Genomic DNA, 11,059 nt, shown 5'->3' on the forward strand with positions numbered 1-11,059 from the left:
TGCATGTGGATTTTTTTCTTCTGGTTATTGTGGTGGGTTTAACACCATTTTTAGCACTTGATAGGCTATACGTGGCGGCCATTATAACGGGTGGAGGAAGAACCCGGGAAAACCCATAAGGAACCACCGACCCATAGGAAACTAATTGCAAGCATTCTCACATATCCACATTGCCGAGCCCGAGACTCTAACCAACGCAGACAGAGGTGAGATGGTAGTGATTGATAAAGGAGAGCGTTTTAGAACACTCGGTCACCCCGGGGCCCTGTATTTTGCTGGCACGTCAAAAATCTATATACAAAATTGTTAGTTAGAGATACTATATGAACATAGTCATTTAGACTCGTGAAATGTTTTCTCCAGTATTATGCTTATCAGACAAATGACCAGAGATCCTTATTGAAACGCGCTAATTCTCTGAAGCAAACAGTTGTCACTCCAAAGACTAATTACAATGATATATGTTCAAAATTACTGCACGAATTACTTGTGAGGTTTCGTTACTAAAGCGTTTATAATGCTCTTTGTAAATTAACTATACGGCAATCATTTTTTAAATGCTCTCCAGGAGGGAAAATATTGAGAAAAATAATGTCCTTTTGTAACAGAGGTGTCAAGTTATATTTCCTAATTGCTAGTTGGGGTTTTTTTCCAGCAAAAAATTCTGTCGAGGACACAATTTGGTAAATAGAACATACATACCATCATAACATGCCACCAGTAAAGTGTGTTTTTCTTGTTTGAATTTTTTACGCTCTAGTGCAAAAGTGTTTCACTTAAAATGCAAAAATTGCATGACTTATCTGAAGGAGATAAAGAAAAAGGTGTCAAACACATTTGCATTACGACTCTTATAAGACAATGTGTCATCAGGAACACTAACTGGATTCCTACCCAATCTGAAGCAATGACGTATCAGAGAATGGTCCGCTGCAAAATATTTCTTGTTATTAACTTTAGAAACAGGACACAACAAAAAGAAAAAGGGAATTTATTGCTAAATTGAAAGGAAATTTATATCTTTTTTTTAAACTTGAGTGTTCACAGTGCCATATACGAGACTTATTCAATGGACCTCTCAACCTGGCTCTGGCGACGGTCAGTCATCCAGTACAAAACAATGACCCGCTTGTCAACCTGATCACCAAGCTAGGTGTGGATTTACTAAATGTCATTTTTCCACACAGGCGTGTCGGTCTTTCAGTTGTCCGGAGCCCAATGGATCGCCTATGCGTGGTTGTGCTATATGCAACATAGAAGCGCATACTATTATAACTTGGTAACAGCTCCTCCAGATTTCACAAATTGTACACAACTTTCTTAAACGTCCTCTGTTAACTGCCATTTCTCTAAGGAGAGAGAGAGAGAGAGAGAGAGAGAGAGAGATTATTAGTATTACGTTAATAGAAAGTTAATAGCAAGCGATAGATTTCAACATTAATGGTAACCAACACGTTTAGTGAACGAGTGTACATATTACACTAAATATTTTAGTAACAACGAGTGTACCACAATTTATAAAATAGATATTTTCCGAAAATAAAATAAATATTGTTAATTGGCTATATTCTGATGATGATAAATGACGATTCACAATTCAGACTAGAACATCTTTATTAGACTAAAATAATGAGTGTAGGAAATACAGAAGTGATACGTAAATTATGTTAAAATAAAAGTATATAAAAGCATTAAGCACGTATCTATTATTGAAGATTTTTTTTTCTTTCTGCTACCATACGGATTATTTATATATTGCTATGACTTGGAGGCCCAATCCAAGAACACCAAGGACTATCAGTGAAATAATATTTTATATAAAACCTATAATATTAAAAGAATATCTGATAATATTACAAGAAAACCTGAAGCATTAATTTAAAATACTAATTACATTCACTTGGAATAATTAATTTCATATATACATATACATACGAGAGAGAAAGAATGCCTCCTTTCCTAAGTCTTTCGCGAGTCCATTGTGTACATACAAATACGAGTACATCTATTTCTGATGGGTCAGCTAGGAAGGACGAAAATATGCATGTATGGGGTTAAACGGCAAATTAACAACCAGAACAGGTTATGTTTAAATATTTTAAAGGTTATGTTGTTTTGTTTTGTGATTATCATTTTAAATATTAAAATGACAAGGAAGATAAACCATTCTAAATAAAATAAAACATTTGCTCCAACATGATAAAAAGTAAAGATATTTGAGTTCTGTCAGTGTTATAAAGAGACAGATTTATGTAAAATCTATAAAGTAAAGGTGTCAAGATTGGCTGATTTTGTTTTATAAAAATATCGTCACAATGTAGGTGATATTCGGAAATGAATGGTCTGATGGTGTCGAGTACGAGTTTAAATTTCCTCAGTTTTCTAACAGTACTAGATACTAGGGCGAAGCATTGAAGCACGTGCGTGTATAATGAAGCATACATAGATGCAAAATTGAGGCCTTAAGTTGATCGTAAATTTAGAAATGACGTTAAATGGAAACTTTGATTAACGGATCAGATGACCTCCAAGTGAAAAGGACGTAAATCTGTGAAAGTATCTGGAATTATGGTCTAAAAGAGGTAGCAGATTAAAATCTTGTCACATGATCTCAAAGATTTCCTTTCATGAAGCAGACTGGTCGACGCATATGCCGGCGTGTATCTGTGACCAGAGTGTACGAACAATGGGAGACATAAACACGCTTGTTTTTGTTTTCAGATTATAAGAATAAATGCATTTCTAAATAAAATATATATCTACACTGAACAAGACTCGAAAAATGTTCCAATTAATGTCATTAATACTTTGTTTATTTTATCATAACAATCAGATTTGTGTATGTGTGTGTGAATAATAAGTACATCAGGATAAACCGCTTTCACAATGTAATGCCAATCATTTTTAAGCCATTGTTTTGCACGTCAAATCGGCCGGAGTCTGGTCATATCGTTTTTCATATACCTCTCATTTTCCTGCTACCAGGTTAGACACGAAGATAACAATTTGATAAACAAGGTGCACATTATCCGTCTAATAATAAGGTCTTTGATTTTTAATTTGTATCGATTACATCAAATTTTAGATAAAAAACAACTGACTACATAAATCCGGTTTGAGATCCCGTACAGAACCGGTGTTAAATCATAACACTGCTTAATTTCACCAGAAGACCTTAAAATCTTTTGTTAACTTCTTTCATCCAAGCATATCGCTCGCTTGAAATAGCAAGTATAATTATTTGCTGAACATCTGCTGTTAAATTCTGCAAGAGCGCAGAACTTGGACATTTTCGACCTGTCGATGCACGAGATACTGGTATGGTGAAGTCCTCACAAGATGAGCTGATTAATATACAAGGGCTTCTGCAGCATGTTATCAAGCCATCACGCAAGCTCTTTTTGTCAGGCTGGTTATCAAATATTTTCCATTGTGCATGTTAAAGACATGCGCAGGTGTTTTTGGGGTTTCAGATACTTCCTTCTCTCTAATATCCTGTCATACGAGTTATTTTTTATTGACCATATTAGCTCCCAACTTGTATACGTCTTTGTGAAGTATCAGAAAAGGTAACACAGGTGAGACCGTCCCTTTATTTCACCTCAGTTTGAAGACAGAAAATCAAAGTCTGCAAAGAAATAGGCTTGACACACATACCGACCCCAGCGAAGCTTCATGTTGCTTTTTTTCTTTTCTTTTTCCTTCTTTTAAAAAAAATGGTTACGTATCCCAGATGTATGGGTTCCTAGCTACACGTCATTGCCATTCTAGAAATAAACAGCCACCCGGGGTCTTTATATAAACGTAGTTTAAATGGGCGTATATTGATGTGCCGTTGAGTTTTATAATTATGTTTTGCTAATTATGATGGTATAGTTAGCTGCCAGTCAAGGGACAACTGGTGAACTATGAGAGCTGACATCCAAACTTTAGCCTGATTTATAATGACATGTAGACCTATGAATCATTAATATTACGCGCACAGGCTTAACAGAAGTCCCTTTTTTAAACCATGTAAATTATATCCTTTGTCGAGTCATAATTGATAGAAGAGTTCTATTTGTGTAATGGGCGACTTAATAAAGGGGTATCCATATGAATCTCACAAATGACTGATATTATGTAGAATTAATGTTGTAATTATAGTGTATCTGTCTCGGGGGAAAACATTGCTGGCAATGTAGGTATACCGTAAGATCTATTGAAGTAACTATAAACATACGTATAGCTTCAATTCGTAAAATCCTTACGATCACTGCATAATATTTCTATTATTTTCTAATGGAAACTTTGTGTCGTATAATAATATGGTAGTTAAGGTAGTAAAGAAAAATGATCATTATTTATACTATGTTTCCGTTTGTTAACATAAATATAAATCTACATTTTGTTTTTTTAAACTTAAACATTCTGCAAATTTGTACACCGTGGTTGATATACCTTATATCGGTACGCTTCACTTGATTTGTCTTTTCTGTCTTTTTATATTTAAAAGAAAAGTAATTTAAATAAGTCGTAGAAATTGATCAGAAATAAGAATCCAGATATTGTGTTCTAGGCAATTCTGTGAGATGATTCTGCTAGATTTTAGACATCCCCTCCGTTCCCTCCCCTCTCCACCTCGTTATATACAAACTCAAGCGTATCCTTTGGATGAGCTACAAGTAGACAAACATGCTTAGTTCGAGCGCACAGCTGTCAGACTAATACCATTTCCATCAATCAGCTGGCCATTGTTTTCTTCCGCCATATGTTTACTGCTGGTCTTTCACATCAAAGGATACTAAGGGGTCAAGATATCAATTAACTTCTCCACGCACAAACAGTAGGATCAGGTCAGCTGTCAAGTCCATATGTGTCCGTTCTTACCAAAGGTTGCAGCTGCTGTCTGCTGTGGTGGTATCAATATCAAAATTAACTGAGCTGAAAAAAATTAACTGCGAAAGAAGAAAAAAATCGAAGACTTTTTGTTGCTGTGTCGAGAGCTAACTGCATCAAACGTACATATATCCTGGAATCAAGTACCTAGAAATGAATACTGGAGTATATGTGTAAAATCCGCGTGACTACAAAACTAGACTTGATATGTTAAGGTTCGTCATTTGTGTATAATGTACACGTACAGGAATCAGTTTCCTGAAATAAGTTATTTGGGTACAAAATGTTAAAAACAGTAGTTAATGTCGCCAAAACCAGAATGCCAGATCGATGTTTGGGTTAAATATGGGGTACTTTTACGCTGAAATGCGATGGTGACCGAATCATGATGAAAAAATCGGATTCACATTTAAAAAGTTCAGATGAATAAATGTCATCAAAAATATCTTAGTGGCAATTTCATTTGTTCAGACCAATTTTTCCCGCTAACAACATATGTCATGGGTCAATGAGGAACGAAGTGGTTTGAAGAACTTTGGCTAGAAAACATGTGTACTCATCAACATGTTGCTAGGTGTCGTCTTATTCCAAGGTCCCACGGCAAAGATTTTGTTACATAAATGTTAACTGTAAACACACGCACATACATTATTTTCCTTTGAGACCCGATTTTGTCAGCCGTATTTTATCCAGCTTAAGTTACATAGATCCGCTACCAATGTGTGTATGTGAGAGAATACTTGCCAGTTGATTCCAATGGTTCGGTTGTTCTTGCTGGAATTCTCCCCGGGTTTGTCTCTCCTCCTGTTATACTGGCATCCATGTATATTATCGTGTACTGAAACAATGGCGTTAATCTCACAACAACATAGATCCGCTTTATTCAGATGTTGTTTTGTTGATATCGAGGTTTCTAAAGAACAACCGGACATACCACCATAATAAGTAGGCGTTCCTTGAGTCCGTATCTTAGCAACAATAACAAAGGTTGCTTTAAGGAAGACCTAGTTGTATGTATTGACGACCCAGGTTTCCCGTCGCTTACTCAATATCAGTATCATAAAATTCAATGAGCTTTGTACAGCCTAATCTGTCAACGCTTTGTTAATTTGAAGGAAAGAATGCCATGGCTTAGCACGTTCTTGGAAAACGACAAGAATAACTATTGTGTACTGCCACAATCCTAAATTGTGTTTGTCATAATTGTACACGTTATTTATATTAGAGTTAGGGCATACTGCATTATATTTTGAACATGTTGGTCTATGTATAACCATCTGAACTCAGTGAAAGCTGTCTTAACTTTGTTGCAAAACAACTACAAGAATACGTGCCGAAATGGTCATTCTCAGAGTAAAGACTGTGACCGACTATTTATTTTTTTGCTTGGTGGGAGATGGCGTGATTTTTCAGATAAAAATTTATGACCCCAAAGCGCTTGACAAACATTGCTCCGTATAACTTGTATATTTTTCTATCCATTTAGTCAGAAAAAAATATACAATATTATGATAAAAGAAAACAACAAATATCATTGTTTGAAAGAATATTCCAGCCCCGCCCCCAAAAAATTAAATTGTCGGTCATTAATTGATAATTTCGGGGTGGGTAGTAAACAAAACGTTCATGCTATACTTGCAACATTTAACTCTTGTAATTGATTTAACCTCAGAGAGAGAGAGAGAGAGAGAGAGAGAGAGAGAGAGAGAGAGAGCGAGAGAGGGTGGTGAGTAGTGGGTTGGTAGCATAACATAAATCTCATGTACAGTTAACAACATACATATACTGAGGAATGATAAGTTCTTAGCCTTTTTGACCTATCATTTTAATAAATTTTAACATTTTTAAATTATATCAAAGGCCCCGAGTGTAAACACCCATAAATCTAAATAATACTATCGAGGGGTGCTGTCATAATCTATAATAAAACAACAACCATACAGGGATATATGGTCATATAAATAATACATGTATCGATCATGCAGTCACTGTCTTTTGATCCCTACCTACGCGCAAGCAATGGCATGCCACCACGTCTATTATTTGGCACAGCACACATTTTGACATTTCTAAAAATATCACAAGTATACATCTAAAACTTGCTCGAGAATTGCACATCAAGACACCGCCAAATTAATTACAATAAGAATTAATCAGTTTGAACGTATGTAGTCCTTGGGCGAGGATGGGGATATGAGAGAACGAGAGCTTTAAAAAGCACGCGTGTGAAAGGCAATGGACCATTCCAGCTTTATTTAAGGACTATTGATAATACAAATAGGTTTAACAGGGATGGTGGGTTAGGTATAGCCAGATGTCACGTATATTAAATAATGAATGAAAAGCTAAAAAGTATTAAGAAAATGTCATTTAAATGTTCCAGGATCTGCTTGCGGATAGTGTATTGATATGAGCTATATAGGCAACTAGATATTGCATTTTACGCGCAAAAACTATCAGGGCACTGAAATAGTATTGAGATATTGCAATGTGATTGTCTTGTTGCACGATGCAATGAGTGTTAAATTTTTCATATACATTTGTGCTTTACGTACAATGCACGTGGCAAACAATGTGGTGCCATGTAATGGGAGCTGCCACCAGACCACCCGGTCCCATGACTAATAGCCATATTACACACATACCTGTAACCCGATGGCTATCGAACTTTCCATATTGAATTTACAAATATGTTCGGTTCTGATAATAGCGAAGAGAATTCCGAAACATTCCTGAAATACACACTATTAAATGATTTATTTGTTTGTTTACATTTTACTTTTCTTCTTCTCCTCTTTCACCGCATGTAGTTCTCTAAATATTAATCCGCCAAAGCTGATATCTTTGGTTATCATCAGTCATTCTTTCTTAATACCCATCTAAATACAATGAAAAGCTTTTGTCATTAGCAACTTATCCTTAGTAGTTGTTGTTGTTGTTGAAGGGTTTAACGCCATTTTTCAGCACAAGATAGGCTATACATGGCGGCCAGTATAATTGGTGGAGGAAGAACCCTGGAAAACCCCGGGAAGAACCACCGACCCACGATAAGCTACTGGCAGGCTTTCTCACGTACCAACGTTAGCCGAGGCTGAGACTCGAACTCACGCAGACAGAGGTGAGATGGCAGTGATCCGTAACGGTGAGCGCTTTAGACCACTCGGCCACTCGGGCCCCCCTTATCCTTAGTAAACCATAAATATATGTATAAATGGGACATATATTGAATTTGCGTGTAAGTATGAGAACTATTGAAGTCGTGGTATGCATTTCCGCTAGTGTGTGAGAAGACACTTCCCGTAAAGTAATAGTGTGATTGAAATTAAGAAAAAGACAAATTTTAAGAAAATTGCAAACTAATCCAGTAAGATATATGAGCGGTTTTATACTTTCGAAGAAAGCACTTCGTTCAGGTCTGTTATATATTACGATTGCCACTGATCGTAGATATTTAAATATAATGCAGCTTGCTTAGTGATGCTGCAGGTGCCTTTTCTAAAGTGGATTCTACGGTGTTTCGAATAGGCCACATTTAGGGACAAAGTCGACACTGCAATGTGTGTGTGTTTATATATATATATATATATATATATATATATATATATATATATATATATGTATGTATGTATGTATGTATATATATATATATTGACAGTATTTTTGTATTTGTGATAAATGGTTATTTATGCTGTTTTGTGTATGATATATGAACACTGGGTAAAGTAGTTTTTATTGTTGTAATTATTTGCAAAGTCATGGGGTGCTTTAGAAAGCAAGCTACAAGGGGATACATTATACCAAAGTCCTACAATTTTGTACATTTTGCCTTTAAACCATTACTAGGATGCCACGAAAGAGGTTAGAGATTTAAATACAAGATTTTATAATTAATACAATATACAAAAATGAATGACTAATTTTGGTAGAATAGATAGATGTACAACATGTACAGAAAGACATGTGAGCAGATAATATGAAAATATTCCAGACTTCATTTTGGGAATCATCATGATGTTTGAGACTAAAAACTGTGTAATTATGATTATTATTATTATTATTACCAGAGAATATGGAGACTTGTGCCATTGTTTTCATCATACAATGCTGCTCATTATGGCCAGTACAGGCCCTCCTATAATTTTTTTTTATATAGAAATTACTGTCAGTGTTTTCCAGGACTGACTAGAATCCATTTTATTTGCAGACAAGCAGCTGATGCTCAATTTATCCAAGTTTTATACAAAATGGATTATTCATAAGTGTCAGTGGCATGTCTTTTCAGTAGATAGAGACTCCATATTACCCTATTCTGCATCAAATCTGGACAAAAAAGTGCATTTTTTTTCATTGGACGTTATTCTTTCACACACTTATTGCTAAATCTTGCAGATACTGTACTAAAAGACATGGGACATAACTATTACAAATAACTGGCCACCATTGCTTACAATCCAAGTACCATCCCAGGTCCACCTTTACTGAATTGTGTATTACCAACAGCCCCCTTAACTCCATTATCATTACCATTACGAGTATTGCTTAATGCAATCACGTGACAACGTGCTCAAGTTCAAGAAAATAGCGAGATCATTTGATTGCTTTCTCCAGATGATGACCCATCTCGACATTCTAAATGCGACGTGGAAACATAAACAGTAATGGATATAATTAACCAAGAACCGCCAGTCTTGCTGAATATCTGCAGATTATTACGACCTGCTTGATTCTACTGTGGAACCTTGGATGGAGAGAAAAATGGAATGAGAGAAAGAGAGTTAGTTGAAGAAGAAGAATAAGACCGGTGCTTTAGAGATTTAATTAGCCTCATTAACGTTGCCAACATTATATTTTCTAAGCTGTAATAGAAAAGAAAATGGTTATATATATATATATATATATATATATATATATATATATATATATATATATATATATATATATATATATATTCTTTTTTCTTTCCAGATTCATATATCATAAGCGCATGCAATCTCAGTTAGTCGGAAATTGCTCTTCGAACCCGTAGCCGTTTTGTTGTGTTCCAGAATCCATGGAAAATCTTGCTACATGTCGATAATTTGGCAGAGTGGATTTATTTTTATTATGGATACTCACTCGTATATCATACAATATACAAAAGAATAGTAATACTGAAAGTTTATACATTAATTTTCAATTAGAATTATGGTTTTCAAAAAAAGAAAAAAAAAAAGGGAAAAAAGAAAGGAAATAATAAACTATGGTATTATCTCATCGTACTTTTCACAAATATACATCTTGAAATCTGAAGCAGTTCACTGGCAGAATATGTTAGAACAGAGGCATACTAATGGTAAATGGCGCCTGGGGCGACGATAAAGGCCTAAAGGGGTTTTTGCGCCCCAAGCCCTCTGTCGCCCGGGGCAAATGCATCGTCCACCCCTCCCCCTTTAATACGCTTCTGTATTAGAACAACAGTGGAAAATACCCACGTCTTTAACAAGTCGTTAAGAAAATACTTAAAACGAAATGGATTAGTTGAAGTGTTTCCCAATCACTCGTCCGGGAGACTTTATTTGAATAGTTGCCTTTGGCAATTATAAACAAACTAGTTGAGTGCACATACTGAATGGGTAGCTATACAGCTCTAACGGTATTTAACTGATTCTATCTAGGGGGTCGATCACGGGCTATAATTCTCGATGATATCAGGCCGATTTTAGTATTGTTTTGTTTGCTGGTGACGATGACAAACTATCGTGGCCAGGAGAAATGTAAACCAGGGTTAAAGAAGTTGTCGAATAAAATGTCCTTGTTTTTCTATTTTAATCGTGTCGCTACCATACCATGTTCACATGTGGCACTCTCTTTTCCTCACTTCTCTTCTCTTGTCTTCTTTTCTCTTCTCTCCTCTCCTCTCCTCTTCTCTTCTCTTCTCTCCTCTCCTCTCCTCTTCTCTCCTCTCCTCTTCTCTTCTCTTCTCTGCTCTCCTCTCCTCTTCTCTCCTCTTCTCTCCTCTCCTCTCCTCTCCTCTTCTCTTCTCTTCTCTTCTCTTCTCTTCTCTTCTCTTCTCTTCTCTTCTTGAATAGACAAGGTCTACTCTATATTTTAATCACTTTCTTTGTCAAACCTATACTTCTCTCACATTGTCCAAACTTCACTAGTCTTTAACCCAACTCCCGATTTTCACTTCTTCAGACTT

At 35.7% G+C, this 11,059-nt stretch overlaps 1 long non-coding RNA gene across 1 annotated transcript; it reads right to left on the reverse strand.

The window, feature by feature from the left end:
- Positions 1–975: 975 nt before the first annotated feature.
- Positions 976–5,898, reverse strand: LOC149787565 (uncharacterized). The gene is made up of 2 exons (XR_016424368.1): positions 5,623–5,898; positions 976–1,349 (listed from the first exon to the last, which is right to left on the reverse strand). It is a non-coding gene; the product is annotated as an uncharacterized LOC149787565 (long non-coding RNA).
- Between the last annotated feature and the right edge of the window lie 5,161 nt (positions 5,899–11,059).

This window comes from Sinohyriopsis cumingii, chromosome 11 (genome assembly GCF_028554795.1).
Source record: "Sinohyriopsis cumingii isolate HCF-2022 chromosome 11, ASM2855479v2, whole genome shotgun sequence".
NCBI lineage: Eukaryota > Metazoa > Mollusca > Bivalvia > Unionida > Unionidae > Sinohyriopsis > Sinohyriopsis cumingii.